Source organism: Rattus norvegicus, chromosome 1, assembly GCF_021556685.1.
Source record: "Rattus norvegicus strain SHRSP/BbbUtx chromosome 1, alternate assembly SHRSP_T2T, whole genome shotgun sequence".
In the NCBI taxonomy this organism is placed as follows: domain Eukaryota; kingdom Metazoa; phylum Chordata; class Mammalia; order Rodentia; family Muridae; genus Rattus; species Rattus norvegicus.
The window spans coordinates 146,277,209-146,297,068 of NC_141534.1; the positions used below are offsets into that span (position 1 = coordinate 146,277,209).

The 19,860-nt window shown below is 49.7% G+C and overlaps 1 protein-coding gene across 2 annotated transcripts in view; it reads right to left on the bottom strand.

The window, feature by feature from the left end:
* Anpep (alanyl aminopeptidase, membrane) overlaps window positions 1–19,860 on the bottom strand; it is a 43,170-nt gene that overhangs the window by 20,823 nt on the left and 2,487 nt on the right. Inside the window, exon 1 of one of the 2 annotated variants that reach the window (XM_087593674.1) lies at window positions 3,438–3,514. The exons of the other annotated variant lie outside the window; for it this stretch is intronic. The gene's annotated coding sequence lies outside the window, so the exon portion shown is untranslated. Of the gene's footprint in view, window positions 1–3,437; window positions 3,515–19,860 lie in introns of those variants that run through there. 2 annotated transcript variants of the gene reach the window in all.

Consider the following 19,860-nt stretch of genomic DNA (forward strand, 5'->3'; position numbering starts at 1 on the left):
GCCCTGGTGTCTGGATTTGGCTTAGCTCCAGGAGTGGCACCAATCCAGGTTAGGGTGTGTGGGTGGACTCTGCCGTTCCTCACCTTTGGGAGACTCTAAGAGAAGTCTCTCTCCATAGCGCCTGCCTTGGCACAGGCTCTTCCACGCCCAGCAGCCATGGCAGCTTTAGGGTTCCTGTCACCCTGCCCTGACAGCCTGCTCGGTGGGGAATCTTCCTGGGTATGTGAGTGAGACGGCTCTCACTGCCTTCAGAGTGAACCTGAGACTCTAGCTCAGGCTAACCCGGTCCCTGGACTTAACCTTCTGGCTGATTCTCTTTCACATTCAGAGCCAGCTTTTCTCAGGCACCAGACGGAGTCTCTGATCTCTGTCCTGTGTTCCTCTGATCCTCTGGCCAGGAGTACCTTTCCTCTACGTCTTGTTAAGCTCTTATTTCTACTTCAAAGCCCAGCTCAAACATCACAAGCTTGCCATGCCCCTAACGTCATGTTTCCGTGATCTCCAGGTCTCATCTCCATCATGTATGTCACTTAGAGAAAGATGTGGTTGTAGCAGACCCACACCAGACCCACGCAAAGCAGGCAGACAAAAATGACAAGACGATTGCTAAAGCACCCTTGCTTTGGGGACCGTCCCACCTCCACCCTGCGCTGAGTCTGTGCACAGAAGCCTGTGCATCACCCAGGATGTCATTTACTTAATATTTTCCTCAGAACCAATTCACGTTAATTAGATTAGCAGTAAGGACCCGGATATGGTGTGTTAAGTTACTTTTTTTTTTCTGATCTAAAGCTCTCCACATGCCACTGGTGAAAACTGCTCATCGGGCAGCCTGAGAACACCCTGCATAGCTGCTGTGCTGCTGGAAAACTACCGCTCTCTCCTGCCTGATCCCTCTGTGGGGATGGGAGCTCTGACCCCACCTGACAGGTCTCAAACACTGAACCCTGTCTAGGACACACACGCGCGCGCACACACACACACACACACACACCACACACACACACACAAGCATACATCCACAAACACAGCATGCTCATACACACACCATACACATACCCCATACACATATCATACACAAACACACACCACACACATACACAAACACGCATACATATACCACACACACATACATACCTATATGCCATACATAAACTCACACATACCATACACACACACACACACACCACACATACACAAACATACACATACATACACGCATGCCATACACAAACACACAGGTACACATACTATATACACATATCATACACAAACACACAAACACACCACATACACAAACATACACACATACACTCACACACCACACAAAAACAAACCACACACACATGCAGACCCAGACATACCACACAAACACACTCACACACAGACAAGCACACCACACAAACACACACACTAGTAGTCTGGGCTCCATACCACACCTCAGATCACGGATTCCTCTCCAGCGCTCACTCTGAGTTCTGGTGGAGGCACTGTGAGGCTACACAAGCAGGGAGTTCGGAGACAATGTGTAGCCCCTCCTCCCACTCTGAAGCAGCAGTATGTAGGACCGGGGTAGAACCAGGCCCCAGAACAGGGCCATCCTGGCTGATGGCCTATTCCCATGTCACAGCTGGAGTGGGCTGGGCTGGGCCAATCCCCAGGGTGCTTCCTCTGGGAGCTCTGGACACTCCATTCTGTGGGAACGAACGGCATTAAAGCCATGGCAAGCCGGCCTCCATGGGCCAGGGCAGTGTCCCTGGAGGGCAGGAACAGAGGGGCTCTGTGGGGTGAGCAAAGTGCACTAATCATACAGTCCCACACTTTCTCTGATGGAACTGGCTCTGAAGGCCGTAGGAAGGACAGATTCCCTTCACTCAGACCACATCAGGATTTGGGAATTGTTCTGGGACGTTACACTCATAAGATGGGGATCACCAGAGGCTGCTACAAGACACAGCTCTGTAAAGGACTCTTGCCCTGCCCTCATCGGTATAACTGAGACCACCATGGGATCCCTAAAACTGGACTCGGCCTGGGGCGAGTGGCTACCAACCTGTTGGAATTCTGGGATGAAGGGCTTCAGGGTGAACCACTCGCAGCGGCCAGTCCCTCAGGTACTCTGCAGGGCTACTACTGTGTATGTGTTGCTAGGTTCAAATCCAGAGGCTGAGGCTGAGGCAGGAGGATTGCCTAGAGACCCAGGCCAACTTAGGCTATACAGCTCATTGCTCAGGGATTCCACGACCCACCAAAGTCACAGTCCTAGCTCCTGTACCTGAGCCTGTCGCACATGGAAAATGCTCCCTTCCCCCGTGGAGAATTGTGACCAGTCTTCCGGTGTGCAAGCCCACCTCCTTCTTCCTGGCCATCCACAGTGACAGAGGTGGGAGGCCACCTGCTCCAAGTTTCACTTTCACAAATAAACTGGCCAAAGTGCTGACAGGTTCACCTGTCATCCCTAGACCTCAGACTTGTCAGCCACAGAAGTGCCCTGAAATCTTCCAAATGGTACACACGTCACTGGTATACTTAGAGCAGGGTTGGGTGGTTTTGTTTGTTTGTTTGTTTTGTTTTGTTTTTCTTTTTTCCCCCCGAGCTGGGGACTGAACCCAGAGCCTTGCGCTTGCTAGGCAAGTGCTCTACCACTGAGCTAAATCCCCAACCCCGCAGGGTTGGGTTTTAAGTCACCAAAGCCCAGATTCTCCAGGACAGGCGGCCGGCCTTATTGGAGGTTTTCCGTTTGGAAGGACCCCTCCGCTGAAAAAGTTTGGGTTGCCACCAGCGCTGCTCCAGGGATGCCACCGCCGCAGAATGGGCCACCTCTGACCTGGCGCGCATCCAGGAGGCATGCCTCTGCATGGGATGAGCACAGCACCAAGGGTCTAAGTAGCAAAACGAGGATAAAATCTAGTTCCCGCCTCCTCACAGAGGCTGGGGCCCAGAGCCAGGGCCGCCGCTCTAAACCCAACTGGGACTGTAGAGCAGAAACGTGTGTCTTTGCTCTATGACTTGCAGGGGCCAGCGTGAGCCGTCTGTTCCACTCGTGCCATCTCCGGTCCTCTATACCTCAGCCATTCTGTATCTTCTCGGCTCCGACCTCCATGTGTCCCTCACCACCCGCCCTCTATCCCTTGAATCTGGCCACCAGGCCCCAGCTACCAGCCTATGTTCCCAGGCTCCAACCACCCTGTTCTCCAGGCCTGGCCATCTTCGGTCACCAAGGCTGGAGCTTCCCTCGGAGCCCTACAAACACCTAGACGCCACGAGCCGCTGGCACCCTCGGGGACCCACTCCAACAGCCTCGGCAGCTCCAGGCCCTCAGTTTACCCATCTGAGTAGGGGCAAGGAGCTGCAGCTGGCTCCCGCACCCCCGATGCCAACCCCCACACCCGGTGTCCCCAAACGTCCGCAACTCATGGCTGCCTCCCCGCACTTGCCTAGGACAGCGCGCTGCTCCGAGCTGCTCCTGCCTTGCCGCCGCCCGCCCGCCCGGCCCCGCGGGTTAAAGGGAAGTAACCCGAGCCCACCGCCGCTCCGCCCGGATTACACCCGCCCACCCCCCGGGCTCCGCCCGAGCTCCTCCCCGCATGCCTGCAAACAGCCGCTCCCCCGACGGTGCGGCCCCTGGCCCCTAGCGCGCTAAGACCCAGACCTCTCTCCCTCAACCACCCACACTTCACGCCGCTGTCCCAGGGTCTCGCCCACCACATCTGGGAGACAGCTAGAGGGAGGGGCTCCCCGCCCCCAGCCTACAGGATAATCCCCACAGCTCTGGAGGCTTTCCACACAACTTAATCTGATGATGATGATGATGATGATTATTATTTCTTCTTTTCTCCTCCTCCTCCTCTTCTCCTTCCCCTCCTCCTCCTCTTCCCCCTCTCCCTCCTCCTTCCTTCTTCCTCTTCCTCTTCTTCCTCCTCTTCCTCCTCTTCTTCCTTCTCCTCCTCCTCCCAATTTCTTTCCTTCCCCCTCCCTTCTCTCCGTCTTCCATCAGGGTCTCATATATGTACAGCCCAGGCTGGCTAGGAACTCCCTGTGTAGTCCAGGCCAATCTCAAACTAGTAAAGATCCTGCTTCACTGCTACACTTTTCTGTGCGCTGGGATCGTCCACCAATTCTAACTTTTTCTTCCTTTCTCTTTCTCCCCTCCCCCCTCCCTCCCTCCCTTATGTTCTTCTGGTACTGTAGTTTAAGTCTAGTGTCTCATGCATACTAGATAAGTGCTCAGCCATGAACTGCATACATCCCCAGCCCTTTTCTTTTTTAAAAGGGAAAGGTCTCACTAAGTCATCCAGGCTGACCTTGAACTCACTGTAGCCAAGTCTGACTTTGACTGCAGCCTCTCCAGGAGAAGCTCTGGCTAACTCTTGACAACTAGGCTGTCTTCAAGAAGTCAAAGTTATCAGAAGTCTCTAGAAAATAAAGGATTGCACCCTGGAGTTTATGCTTCTCATCCCCATTCTGCACCTAGGTGCTGTGTGTGTCTGCCAGGGCACTCCCTCTCTGGGCATCTTTTAATCGGCCATTCACAGTAGTGTATTAGTTTCCTATTGCTGCTAGAATAACACAAACTTTAAAAGGCACATGCTTGTTCTCTTACTGTTTATAAATCAGACTCACTGCGCTGAAACTTGGGGTGTTGGTGGGAAGCTTCCCTTCTGGGTTCTTCTCCAGTGGCTAGAGGCACCCGCCTTCCTTGGCTTGAGACCACCTTTGGGGCAAGGAGTGTCAGGTGCTGCAGCTCTCAGCTTTGTCACTCTGATATTGACTGGCCTCTCCCATGCGATCCACCCATACAATTCAAGATAATCTCTCGGTTCCAAGTGAACTCCAGAGCAGTTGAATCTACCCACAGCGCCAATTGCCTTTAGGGGCTCCGATTTAGAGGCCTTGTAAATGGTTAAATTAGCTCTTCCTCCACATTCTCTTTCCTCTCCGTGGCTAGACAGCTTAGCTCCTCTCTTGCCCTAACTGATGGCCAGGGGCTGCTACAAAATTGCTCTCCCACTGAGGCACACCTTGTCCCAGACTGGCCGTGTTTTCTTCTAGCCCTTTTTTTAGGGATCAGGGGGCTGGGCCAGTGTACCTCTAGGCAAAGCCTTGCTGTGATCCTAACCAGGTCACAAATCTACTGGAATGAAGCATTTCTAGAATTGCGTGTTGCTTAGTGGACCCTGGGGAGCCCTGAGAGTCCATTTCAGATTTCCTTTTTCTTCCAGACCCATGCCTGTCTAGTTCCTCCATCATATCTGGTGTGGCTGACAAATCAAAGATGGCCTAAGACAGGCCAAGAGAGAGTGAACTCTGGTCCTCCCTTCCACCTCAGGCTTGGGGGTGAGGGGGACGAGGTATTGAGAGGAACCCTGCTGTAGGAGAAGGGTTACTGCTCTCTGAGGAAGGTGTGGGATTGAGAAAGAGGCCTTTGGGAATTTAGCCTAAGGAAGTTAAAATTTATGTATAGGCTTCTGACTGCTGCGTAATTCATAGTAGTGGGAAAGAAAACATAGTTTAAGCATTCTGCAATAGGGGCTTGGCTAAATAAATTATAGTCCTCTCATATGATGACATACTATACCATCATTAAGAATACGTCATGTTTGGCTAGGGGCATAACTAAATGGATAGTGAATGTTCAAGGCCCGGGGTTCAATGGATCCCTACCACCAAAGTAAATGTATGTATGTAATATTTCATGGCTAGCAAAACATATATACATTTCAATGAAACCATGGGAGGATTTTTTTTAAAGGGGGAACTTGAGAATAAGGAAAGCCTGTTCAAGTGTTTTAGCAAATATGAGACTGCTAAAGAAAAAAAAATCAATAAATTCGACTACATAAGGAATTAAAATTTCAAAATAAGAAATGAGAAATAAGAATTTCAAAATTTGGGGTTGGGGATTTGGCTCAGTGGTAGAGTGCTTGCCTAGCAACCGCAAGGCCCTGGGTTCGGTCCCCAGCTCCGAAAAAAAGAAAAAAAAAAAAAAGAATTTCAAAATTTAAGAAAGTGAGAAGAAAGGGGTAAAAGCATTAAAATGTCAGCATTATGAGCTGGGAGTATGATTCAGTGGGTAAGAGCGCTCGATGTGCAAATAGGAGAATTTGATTTAGATCCCCAGGTCCCATGCAAAAAGCAGTTTTGGCCAGGACCTCTGGAAGAGCAGTCGGTGCTCTTAAGGAGTCATCTCTCCAACCCTGCCTCCTGTTTTGTTCTTAAGACATTGTCTCCTATAGTTCAAGCTGGAACTCACTATGTATCCAAAGGCTGGCTCAAGTTGATAATTCTCTTCCCTCTACTTCCCAAGTACTGGGATTGTACTTGCCTGGCAAGATACTTGATAACTCTTGATAAATTAAATAACAATTTTCTTTTTTTTTTCTTTTTCTTTTCTTTTTTTCGGAGCTGGGAACCGAACCCAGGGCCTTGCGCTTGCTAGGCAAGCGCTCTACCACTGAGCTAAATCCCCAACCCCTAAATAACAATTTTAACTACGAGATTTTTGTTGTTATTCTTTTTGCTCCTAGTTCACTGGTAAAATACTTACCTATCACACAGAGACTCAAAACCCAGAGAATCTGAGGGGAAGCAAGGGATGGGGGAGGGGGACTACTTATTATTAACTAGGCGATATATCCTATGCCTGGAATTTTGCTTAGGCAGGAGGATCTCTACTTCAAGGTCAGTCTGAGCTACACTGGAAAGCCCGTGTTGCTCACAGATTTTTATCATCAACATTATCAGCTACAGCAACAATAACAAAGCTGACTTTGAAGGCCAGGGTCAGCAGGTCTCTGAGTCTGAGGCCGGCCTGGTCTACAGAGCAAGCTCTAGGATAGCCAGGGCTACACAGAGAAACCCTGTCACGAAAGCAAACAACAGCAACAAACCCCACGCTTTTGAGTGGCCCGAGGCTGAGGCAGGCTGGGGAGGGAGGAGCAGATCCCCCAGCCTTCACCTGAGCATCCACAGAGACGGCTTGGATGGCAATATTTACCATGACTATCGAATCCCCTTTCGACCAGACACTTTCAGAATTGTATCCTACAGGACACACATGAGATGAGGAACTGAGAAGATTTTCCTATGCAACATTATTTACAGCTTGAAGTTTCCTCAGTGTCCATCAGAGAGGTAAGATAAGTGAACTTAACTGCCTGCCACTGTGGATACAGCTGTAACACACAGGCTCTACACTATGGAACTATCCCAGAGATACTCGAAGTAAGAAGTTGTGTGTGTGCGTGTGCATGTGTGTGTGGGGGGGTATGCTCCTGTGTGAGTGCGTACCTGTGTGCATGTCCATGTATGTGTATGTGTGCATGTTTGCGTGCATGTGTGGGTGTGGGTGTGTGGGTGCCCGTGTATGCGTGTTTGTGTACCTGTGTGCATGTGCGTATTTGCTCGCATGCGCGCGCGCGCGCGCATGTATGTGTGTGTGTGTGTGTGTGTGTGTGTGTGTGTGTGTGTGTGTGTGTGTGTATCTGTGCATCTATGGCTCCACCTGCCTTGAAACTCCCTTGTAACTCAGATGGCCTTGAACTCCTAGTGATCTTCTTGCCTTAGCATTAAGAGTCCTCAGACCAGGGGGTTGGGGATTTAGCTCAGTGGTAGAGCGCTTGCCTAGCAAGCGCAAGGCCCTGGGTTTGGTCCCCAGCTCCGAAAAAAAGAAAAGAAAAAAAAAAAAAGAAAAAAAAAAAAGAGTCCTTAGACCACAGATTTATGCACCACACTCAGTCGTATATTTTTAAGGGGAAAAACTACATAGACCCATATTTTGTTTTCATATGTGTGCATGATAGCTGGAAAGACGCACAAGAAACTGACAACATGGTTTCTTTCCCAGGGAAACCAATGAACAAGATCAGAGATTTTCCCATGTGCCCTTCTGTTCTATCTCTACCTACCTTCCTTCCTATCTATCATCTATCTATCTATCATCAATTTGTAGGTGTGGATATAAAATATTTATGTGTGTGTATGACACACAAGTCATGGTATGTGACACACAAGCCATGATGTACGTGTTCAGTGTCTGTTCTCTCCTTCCATCATGTGGGTACCACATACTGAGCTCAGGTAGTTGACCTCAGCAGCATGTGCCTTATCTACTCACCATCTCACCAGCCCCATCCCTGATAAACCATAAGAATGAGCACAGCACTTATTCATTTATAAATTAAGTTAAATCGAGTGCATCTCTAGGAGATCACTAGGAGTTCAAGGCCATCTGAGTTACGAGGGAGTTTCAAGGCAGGTGGAGCCATAGATGCACAGAAGAAGACCAGAAAAACAGCAATATAAGTCCAAGGTTTTGGCTTCTTTGTGTTTTTGTTTGTTTGTTTGTTTGTTTGTTTGTTTGTTTGAGGCAGGACTTCCTGTAGTCTAGGTTGGCCTCAAACTTGCTACATAGTCAAGGATGATCATGGTTTCCTGGTCCTCCTGACATCGTAATGTGGCATTGGGAACTCCTGTAATCACAGCATTCTAGAGGCTGAGTCAGGAGAATTACCTCAAGTTCAAGGTCCAGATGAACTACACAGCAAGGTCCTGCCTCAAACAGGAGGGGAGAAGCTGCTGCTTACTTGGTAGAACGTTTGCTATCCTGCAGGAAGGCAGCCCCACCAAGAGGTTACACCCATAACCTCAGAACTCGGGAGGCAGAGATGCCATCAGAACCTCAAGGTTATCCTGGTCTACACAACATGTTTGAGGCTGGTCTAAGATCTATGAGACCCAACCTCAAAGGAATAAAATGGAGAGGGGACAGGAGAGATAATTCAGCAGTTAAGAGCATTGGTCATTCCTCCAGAGGACGTGGGCCGTTTGCAGCACGTGATGGAAGAAATCCAGTGCCCTCTTCTGGCCTGTATGAGTACTGCACACACACAGCGCACAGAAAAACAACCAGACTCGTAACAGAGAAAGGTAAATAAATGAACTCCCAAGGGGGGGGGGGGGGGGGGGCGGAAATAACAGACAAACAACACCACAAGGAAGACGAAAGCAATAGTCTGTTGGTGTGAGAGAACTAGCGGTCGCGGTGACCATGGAGGCTTGGAGGTGGGTATGTCCAAGGGTTGTCATAACTCAGAAAGAAAAAGGAAAACCAGGTGTGGTAGCACACACCTTTAATCCCAGCTCTCAGGAGGCAGAGGCAAGTGGATCTCTGAGTTCGAGGCAGCCTACAGAGTAAGTTCCAGAACAGCTAGGACTATGCAGAAAAACCCTATCTTGAAAAAAAATTATTTTATTTTTAAATTATGTAAATGAGTGCTTGTCTGTGTGTGGGTTTGTGTAGTGAGTGCAGTTGCCCTCTGTCGCCTGAAGATGTTGTTGAACTCCCTGGAGCTGGCGCTGCCACCGGCAGGTGCGGGGGTGGGGTTGGGGGTGGGGTTTAAACTCAGATTCTCTGCAAGAGTGGTCCACACGCTTAACCACCTAGCCACTGCTCCAGTCTAGATGGGCCGCTCTTTCCAATATGCTTTGAAGTGAAATGTCTCATACACACATTTCTGCCTATAACGATATTTACGACTGAGCTAGAGGTGAGCATAGAGCAAAAGCTTAGCATCTCTGAAGCTCTGGGTAAGGTTCCTAGCGCCACCCTCCACATAACTGGACACACATAAACACTGAGATTAATATCAGCGATGTTCAAAAGGCCTTACAAGGTGTTTGAGAAACACATACATTAAGAACTGGACAAAGGATTAGAATCTAAAGTTCTCAGGAGAGGAAATGAAAAGGCCGGTGCGCACGGCTAAGATGGCCAGCCTTGATTACATTCAGGAAACTGCATCAAAAACAATGAGTTTCTGCCTGTGATCTTGGCAACTGTTCAGACTTGTTTCCAACATCTAGAGTTGGACAGGGTATGGGGCATTCGCCCACTCCTGGGGAACTTGTGACTTGTTCTATTGAGACAGAAAAACTGCAAGGTATATAAAACTTTAATGCACGTACTTTGTAAGTCCGCGACTCTGTTTGGGAGAATTTATGCTAAAAACATGGAGAGGGAGGAGCCAAGACTAATAGACAGGCTGGGGCGGGAGGAGCCAAGACTAACAGACAGGCTGGGGTGGGAGGAGCCAGGACTAACAGGCTGGGGTGGGAGGAGCCAGGACTAACAGGCAGGATAAGACTTATTGCCAGTGCTCCTTCTTTTTTTCTTTCTTTCTTTCTTTCTTTCTTTTTTTTTTTTTTTTTTTTTTTTTTTGGTCCTTTTTTTCGGAGCTGGGGACCGAACCCAGGGCCTTGCGCTTCCTAGGCAAGCGCTCTACCACTGAGCCAAATCCCCAACCCCGCCAGTGCTCCTTCTTACAAATGTCTATATGACTTGCTTGTCCTTACCGCTGTGATCAAAACACCTGACAAGGACAGTTTAAGGAAGGAAGGGTTTATTTTGGCTCTGGGTTTGAGAGAGGATCCAGCGTTTCATGGTACGGAAGTCTTGGCAGCAGGAAGGTGAGGTGGCTGACCACACTGAATCCATAGTTAGGATACAAAGATCACTGCCCAGCTTGCTTGCCTGCTTGCTTGCTTTCCTTCTTCCTTCCTTTCTTTCTTCCTTTCTTTCTTCCTTTCTTTCTTTCTTTCCTTCCTTCCTTCCTTCCTTCTTTCTTTCTTTCTTTCTTTTTTTCTTTTCGCTTTTTATTCCAGCCCACGCATTCAGGAGGAGTGTTTCTCCTGGGAACCAAATCACGTTAGGGATAGACACACCTCTGACCTTCTGAGGGCGTCTCCTTCCAAGACGGTTCCAAGTCTAGTGATGTTGACAATGACTTTAACCTCCATGCTGTCCAAATCAGCCCATTAACGGTCCACAGGAAAGTATACTATGGCTGGGTTTAAACTTCCTATGTAACCTCACCTCAACTCTTTAGCCTCCCACCTCTGCCTCCCAGTGCCGGGAATACAGGAATGTGACACAGGGCGGGATAACCGCAGTGTATTTTTAAGTTACAAAAAACAAGTTTCAAGGCTGAAGAAATGGTTCAGCAGTGAAAAATCTCTTGCTGCTGTTGTTGAGAACCCAAGTTTAGATCCCAGCGTCCACATGATTGGTCACAAATAACTATAACCCAGTTCAGGGGATCTAACGTCCTCTTCTGACTTCTGTGGGCACCAGGCATACCGCAGTGTATTTTTAAGTTACAAAAAACAAGTTTCAAGGCTGAAGAAATGGTTCAGCAGTGAAAAATCTCTTGCTGCTGTTGTTGAGAACCCAAGTTTAGATCCCAGCGTCCACATGATTGGTCACAAATAACTATAACCCAGTTCAGGGGATCTAACGTCCTCTTCTGACTTCTGTGGGCACCAGGCATGCATGTGGAAACCAGACATGCGTCCAAGCAAAAACACTCACACACATAAACTAAAATAATTTAAAACTTAGCAAGTTCCAGTGTAACATTCATGCATTCATGTGGGGCTGGAGAGATGGCTCAGTGGTTAGGAGCACTGACTGCTCTTCCCGAGGTCCTGAGTTCAAATCCCAGCAACCACATGGTGGCTCACAACCATCTGCAATGATATCCGATGCCCTCATCTGGTGTGTCTGAAGACAGCAACAGTGTACTCACATACATAGAATAAATAAATCTTTAAAAAAAATAAAGAAAGAAAGATAAAAGTCCAAATCGTGCATTCATATGATACCTCCTTCTCTCTCTCTCTCTCTCTCTCTCTCTCTCTCTCTCTCTCTCTCTCTCACACACACACACACACACACACACACACACACACACACACACCTTCTCAAGCCAGCATGGTGGTGCTTGCCTTTAATCTCAGCACTCAGGAGGCAGAGGCAAGTGGATCTCTGAGTTCGAGGCCAGCCAGGTCTACACAGTGAGTTCTGAGGGAGCCAGGGCTACACAGAGAGATCCTGTCTCCAAAGCAACAACGAAAGGGAGTAACTTGTGCCTGGCTATGAATGCCAAGAAAATAGAAACAAGACACTTGACCAACCGTCAGCCTACTCGGCCTCTGTGGGCCAGCCTGACACGGGAGGCCATTAGAGGAGGGGGTGATTGTTTCCCCTACCTACTCGGACGAAGTCTTTGAAATTCATGCTAGTTTTGAAGCACTCCCCCATCACTACCCAATCCATCAAGAGATTACTTTAATAAGGAAGGGCCTATGTTCAGTGTATGCCATACCTTGGGTTGGATTCAGCCTCTGGAGAGAGAGAGAAAAGGAAGGATTCAGTGTTGGGGGAAGACAGATAAGGACAGGGCAGGGCAGCACTGGTCTGGAAGAAGGCTTTTGTGGGGCCCCTTAGTGCCAGTTTAATCCTGAGGGTACAGGACCCTACCCCATACTCTCTTCACTTGTCAGAACCAAGTGTCACACACTTGTCATGACAGCAAGGAAGGCCCCTCACTGTGACCTGCAAACAGTCTCCACATCAGCAAATAGGGAACCTAATTGGGTGGAGTCTTGAGGGAGAAGTTCTTACAGCAGAGGAGAACGGTGGTTGGACGGATATGGATACCTGGGTAGCCATCTTAGGCTGGGCTACATCTGCCCGTGGTGCTACTTTTCTCATTGTTGTGGCAAAGATGTCTAAACGAAAGCAACTAAAGGAGAGAAGAGTTGCTCTCACCTTTAATCCCAGCACTCAGGAAGCAGAGGCAGGCAGATCTCTGTGAGTTCAAGGCCAGCCTGGTCTACACAGGACAGCCAGGGCTACATAGAGAAACCTTCTCCTGAAAAAGAAGGGGGAGGAAGAAGAGGAGGAGGAAGGAGGGGGAAGGAGGAACGAGAAGGAGGAGAAGAGGAGTTAATTTTGGCTCCATTTTAAGAAAGTCTATTAAGGCAGCAGGTATGTGGGGTCGTTGGTTACTTGGTATCTGTGATCAGGAAGGGGCCGGGAGGAATGTTGTGGGGGAGAGGCAGTTTGTCTTCTTTTTATTCAGTCCAGGACCCTGGGGAAGCTGCACCCCACTTCAGCTAAACTTTCCTGGAAACATCTCATGGGCACAGCCAGTCACGCTAAGAATGAAGGTGAGTCACCATGTCCAATGTATGACCTGACCCTGTAGAATAAACAGAGTCCTTAAGATAGTCGGAGGGGAGTGTTATGCCCAGCACCGTCAACGACACCCTGGCTGTCTCCACTGCTGTTGCATTTTGGGAAAGCCCAGGTATAGTCCAGCAGGCAATGCGACTCCTCTGTCTCCTCAGGTAGACTGAGCTTATGCACACACCTTCTCCAGCTTTGAGGTGCTGGGTCCTCCTGTTTTACTGCTACCCAATACACATCTGTCTGTAAGCCCATGGTGCGTTGCTCTTTGCAACCTGGGGCTTCCCCACCTCTTCTCTCCATCTTGTCTTCCTGCACCAGCATCCCCCCCCTCCAACTCTGAAACGGTGTCTATCACAGAGGCTCCAGCATACACTGAGGCGGTGGGCAGTGAGGCTCAATGATCCAGGCTTTATCTCTAGGGAACGACAGATCCCTGATGGATTTAAGCAAAAAGAATCCAGACAGATCATCTTGTAGGGATAGCATCCCTGAGACGGTGTGAGGCAGTCTAGGTAATGGGAGGGCAGGGGCTCTACACATGGGGGTCGGGGGGAGTCATTAGGAAGGGACAGTGTGGGGCTGGCTTCCAGAGACCTGGTGAGAGGAACATGGAGGGAACCTGGGGGAAGGTTAAAGAGGTGGATACCAAGGCGCTTGCTGCTGAACTGGGCAGACAGAGTTGGGCAAGCAGTTCCTGAGCTGGTTTTCAAAAATAATTTCTCCGTGCTGTTGTTTTCAAGAATGTGGTATGGTTTTTATTATGAAATTAATTGAAAACAGCTTTTTGGAAGAAGAAAACAAAACAGAGAGGCAGAGAGGAACATTTAAAGAGAACTTTCTCCAGAGAGACAGGAAGTGGACAGGGGCCTATTGCTAGCTGCAACCGTGATGTGGCAGGAACAGAAATGGGCGTGGATCCCGGTGGGACCGGTGGGAGGTGACGAAATAGGCAGAGACACTGGGACAGCTAGACAGGAGGACTGAGCCCTGCACCCCTCTGCAGATCCCCTGAGCACCCCACTTCTGCCCTGGCCGAGGGCCGCATGTCGTTGGGCTCCCTTAGGAACTCCGGGGACATGGCAAGTTCTCCGTAGGGTCTGAGCTTGGCAGGTGGACAGATGTCTGCAGCCATTGTCTGACACAAGGTGGGCAAGAGGCTTTGCATGGTCACTTACCACCCCACGGCCATTGGCTTCCTCCTCTCTACAATGGGACAGTCTTGCCTGAACCCCTCATAGCGTGACACCTCTGTGGATTTTGTCCCACATGAAATATCTTAGGTCAGTCAGTCAGACAGTTCTCCTTCATCTAGAACATGTCTCCTGTAGGGGGGAAGCTGGGCAGGGGCACCAGATAGGATTAAGGTGACATTAAAGTATTCCTGCAGTGACTGTCCAGGGTGAAGTGTTGGCTCTCCATGGAAGGATCACGAGACCCTCCTAAGAGCAGCACACCGCATGCAGCTCCAGATTTCTGGAGTGTCCCAAGTCTGTGTCGATGATTTCTTTCTGCCTTTTCTCTACTACACAGAGGCCAAATCACGGCCCTAAGGCTGTGGTCCTTAGAAGCTGCACGTCATCCATCACATGTCAAGAGCTAAGCCCAGAGATCAAGTGACTTGTCTGAGGTCACTGGGTGGGGGCAGTATGCTGACCTCACCACCACAGTGATAATTCTAATAGTCACATTCCTGGACTCCATGACACACAGCCATGAACTGCACCAGTACAATTTCAGTACCTCCTGGGGTTGTGGTAGGCCAGGCTGCAAAGCTCCTAGGCAGGGAAGAAGGGAAGCCACCCTCCATATTCCCAGCCACCCCCTGAAGGCCCTGTGTATGGTTTAACGGACTGTTGAACCCCATTTCAGATACTTCATAAATTCTTTTTCTCCTCTGACAGTTTTACACTGTAGCCCTGGCTTGAACTCTATGTATCCCAGGCCAGTCTTGAACTGACAATTTTCCTACATCAGTCTGTCAAATGCTGAAGTTACAGGCCTGTGGCACCACACCCAGCCTCTTTTTGAACAAGAGGATTCATGTTTTCACTTTAAGCTAGACCCTGCAATTCCTATAGCTGCTCCTGAGATATGGACTGATTCCCTAAGCATTTAATATCCACATGGGTAGCACTGAGGACCAACAGAGGAAGGCCAGCTTCCATAGAAATTAGATCCTGGGGAATGTAGCTCTGAGGGTCACCTGGGAACCTGGAGAGAGTTTTGGGGAGCACAGACATCCTGGCTCCAGGATGAGGAAGTTAAGACTAGGGGTCTAAACCAGGCATGGTGGCACACATATTTAATCCCAGCATAGGCAGGCAGATGTCTATGAGTTCAAGGTCAGCCTGGTCTACATGGTGAGTTCCAAAATAGCCAAGACTACATAAAGATACCCTGTTTCGATGATGGTGCTGGTGATGGTAATGATGATGATAGAGATAGAGAGAAAGGAAGAAATAGAGCTCTATTTGCCAGGTGCTGGGTAAAGCCTGGAATTCCAAGGACTCGGAGGTGAAGGCAGGAGAATGAGGAATTCAAGATTGTCGGTCAGGCCTAGTAGCACATGGCTTTAATACCAGCACTTGGAAGGCAGAGGCAGGCAGATCTCTGAGTTCAGGGCCAATCTGGCCTTCTTGTCTATTTAAACTAGAAATGATGGCTTCCATCCCAGGAATGTATGCTCAGGGCTCCCATAGCATTTCCTTGATTGCCCCTTCTACAGTCCAAGGGCCTTTCCACAACCCCTCCTTCTTTTAAGGATACTTGTCATTGGATGCAAGACTCTCCCCCCTGGGAGCTGGAGAGATGGCTCAGTTAAGAGCACTGACTGCTCTTCCAAAGGTCCTGAGTTCAAATCTCAGTAATCACATGGTGGCTCACAACCATCTGTAATGAGATCTGGTGTGTCTGAGGGCAGTGTGACAGTGTACTCACATACATAAAATAAATAAATCTTAAAAAAAAATACTCTCCCTGCCCCTATCTCCCAGTAAAATTAAGAGCGGGAAGTAGACTCGGCCTGTAAGCTCACCATTTTCATTCTTGTCCCGGGACGTTCCTCAGTCCCTTATCCTCCACCCACCCATGCTGTGGCTCCTTATTGAAGCTTCCCTGCCTTCAGCATCAGGAAGAAAGCATCACCAGATGTCCTTCCACCTTCGAGAACACCACCCTGTTCCAATCTGTCTCCCCTGCATGCCCTTCCCACCCTACCTCAGTAGCCTGTGGGAATTCTCTCAGTCCGTCCATGGCATGTCACCTTTGCCCGCTCAGCCAACCTCAGGCCTGTCAGACCTCCACACCACCCCTCCCCCATGTGTCTGCCTCACTGACAGACCCTGCATTCCTTCCTGCTCTGCTTTCACGACCCAGCCTCTTCCACAACTCCCTCCTCTGCCACACACACACCAGAGCACCCCTCCCCATTTTGTCATCATGACCGTCCCACCTATTCCTTGGACTCACTAGCTCCTGGATACCTTCCGCCATTGTCAATCAAGGCCTGGAAAGTTCTGCCCAACCTCAGCCCCTGAACTGGCCTCTCTGGGTCCCACAGGACTTGCAAGTGTATGGACCTGTCTTCCTGTCTCTGTGCTGGCTGCCACCAATGCTCATCCTGGGACGGGGGGGGGGGGGGGGAGTGGGGGGGGGGGGGCTGTATCACCTGCAAGCTGCCGGCCTCTCCTGGCCTCTGTTTTTCAGTCAGCCTTGGGTGTGGCCAGTGCTGAACCCACCACTCCAACAACTAACTCAGTTCTTAGGTGAGGCCTCAGTAGCCCCTCACGGCCTCTCAAACTTGCCAGGGGTCCCTCTGCCATCTTCCAGCTGGGTAGGCCTTACAGTGCCCTTCTCCACAACTGTTTATCAACCTTCAGAGCTGTCCCCGGGTGAGCCACACTCCAGGCTCAGCTCGTCTAGCCTCATTTCCAGTGTCAGTGTGGCTACTTCCCTCAATCACAAAAACCCTCTTCCCTGGTAAGGAATGGTTCTCAGGCACATTTCATCTAACCCCTTCCCAGGGCAGGAGAGAAGCCAGCCTGCATGGGGCAGAGCCCCGCACTCAACCAGCTGTCAGGATAGCAGTGTTGGGACATAATTAGATGTGCTGCAGGATGGCTTTCTGTTGCTCTGTTCCAGGGTGTCATGGCTCGAATGGGAGGTCCCCACAGGCCCAAGCTCACTTGCTGGTTGGACCCTTGAGTCAGCTGGTGGCGCTCTTCTGGGAGGCCATGGAACTCTGGGGATGGAAATGGGTCCTAGCTGTGATTGGTGGGTTGTTCCTGCCTTGGGTCCATCCAGGTCTCTGCTTCCCTAATCTGCCCTGCCACAGTCGGCACTGGTACTCAAAGGGCCCTTGAGAGGGACTGAGACTGAATACTTATTAACCTTCCTTCCCTTAACTTGAGTCTTTGGGGAATCTTTGTCACAGAGACAAAACAGAAAAGGAACACATAGCATTTTCCTCTTTGGAACCTTCAGGAGACTACAGAACTCTGCCCCGCCAGCCTGGCCCTGGACCCTGCTCCAGGTTACTCAGGAGAAGGCCCACTTGCCCTTGGCCCAGGGAACCCGCTCCAGCTTGCTGATTGCATGGCACACGGTCTCCTGAGCTGGTGGTTCAGGAGAAGTAAGGTCACAGGCCTGTGAAACCCACTCCAGGACAGTAGGCTAGGGTCCAGCTTTGCATCTTGGATCTGACACCTAATGACCAGGTGACACTGTGTAAATATCTGTGCCTCAGTTCCCTCACTTGCAGCCAATTAAAGCACTTTACCTCACTGGGGTGTGGTGAGAAACGCATAATCAAAATCTACTCACGCAGCAGGACTCAGTGCGCAGTAGCCATTTAGCATGATGACATCTTGGACCAGACAGCCTTAGGCAGTTTGTCACCCTCACCTCCAGACCCGAGCTTTCCACACCCTCTCCCCATTTAGGTGACCCAGGGGGTCAGCGATGACACAGCGAACGTGCCAAGGAGTCGGGTAGTTGTAGCTCTAACATTTGCCGATGTCCTTGACGTAGGACGTCCAACTGATCAAGTGTCCGGCTGTTGCAAAAGATGGAGTTCAGAAGCAAGGGCCAGGAGCTCCACTGTGCAAATCAGCAGGCCCCGCCATCCCAAGAAGCATTAGCAGGAGGCGCGTATGGCACATTGGTGGTGAATGGCGGGCTTTAATATTATATTCGTCTTTTGGGAAAAAAATCTATTTTTATTTTAATTATATGTAGACATGGGGGTGGGGCATGTGAGTGAGGTGACCTTGGAGTCTGGAGGACAACGTCAGATTGGAGCTGGACATACACTTGGGCCTGCTGAAGTGGTGTGTCAACTGCTGGATGTGGATGCCGGGAACTGAACTCAGGCCCTCGGCAGGAGCAGCTGACATTCACTCTTAACCACCGAGCCATTTCTCCAGTTTCTACCTTTGCCTATTTACAGAGGCTTCTGGGATTGGACCTGGTCCTCATGCAGGTTAACCACGTGCTCTACCCCATCCCCCTTACCCACTTTTACTTTTATTATTAATAATTTTTTAGATTCATTTATTATATATATGTACACTGTAGCTGTCTTCAGACACACCAGAAGAGGGCATCAGATCCTATTACAGATGGTTGTGAGCCACCATGTGGTTGCTGGGAATTGAACTCAGGACCTCTGGAAGAGCAGTCAGTGCTCTTAACCACTGAGCCATCTCTCCAGCCCTACTTTTACTATTTTTAAAGAGAGAGTCTTTTGTATCCCATGTGTACTTTGAACTCCTTATAGTTGAGGATGACCTTGAACTTCTGATGTTCCTGCCTCCTACTAAGTATGGACATTTGAGGCCTGTGCCACCACACCCTGGGTCCTGTGCTACTCCAAGGGGAAGCCTGGGCTTTCGCATGCTAGGCAAGTGTTCCACCAACAGAACTGTGTCTACAAGTTCCTCCCCACCTTCGCTTTTAGGAAACTTTAGTTAGTTTGCTTGTTTCTTTGAAGATGTACTTTATTTTTAATTATGTGTATATGCGTGCGTGCGTGCGTGTGTGCGTGTGTGCGTGTGTGCGTGTGTGTGTGTGTGTCTGCGCGCGCGCGCACACACACACACGCAGGTGAGTTCAGAGGTGTTGGATTCCTGGAGCTGGAATTAAAGGTGCCTGCAAACTCTCCAGCCCTTGCTTTCAGTAAACTTTAATTATAAACATCTCCAGCTTAATTTTTCACAATGGCTGTGCTGAACAACTGATCCATGAAACGGTGGAATTTTAACAAGGGGCCATCCCAAGCACATTCAAACTGGGCCCTAGCACCTCGCTATGCCTTGTTGGGTCCTCCCTTCCCAAAAAGGTCTGGTTACTATGGTAACTCTAGGCCCTGACCTCTGCCCACTCAACAAACCCAACAACAGCACCCAAACCCCCACTTCCCGCCCCATTCTCTTCTTTTGGGCATATGTAGGTGCTGTCTCTGGAATGTCCTGTCACCTGGGGTCCCCGGCTCTGCCAGTCAAATGCCATTACAGAGCTGGGGTGGCAGCCCATGTCTGTAATCCCAGTGTGCGGCAGGGCGAGGCAGGGGGATTGTGAGTTCTAACCCAGCCTGGGCTAACAGTCAAACAACAATGGCAAAACCTGTTTTCATTCCAGGTTAATAAGCACAGGATTTGGTTTCTTATTGTGTCGATCTGTGCTGTATAATGGCCATGTGACCCTTAGCAGATGACTTAAACTCCAAGCCAGCCATTTGCTGCAGCTGTACAAAGAGAATATGAATTCTAGCCAGTGAGGGTACATACCTGTAATCCCAGAAACTTGGAGACTTGAGGATCAAAAGTGTA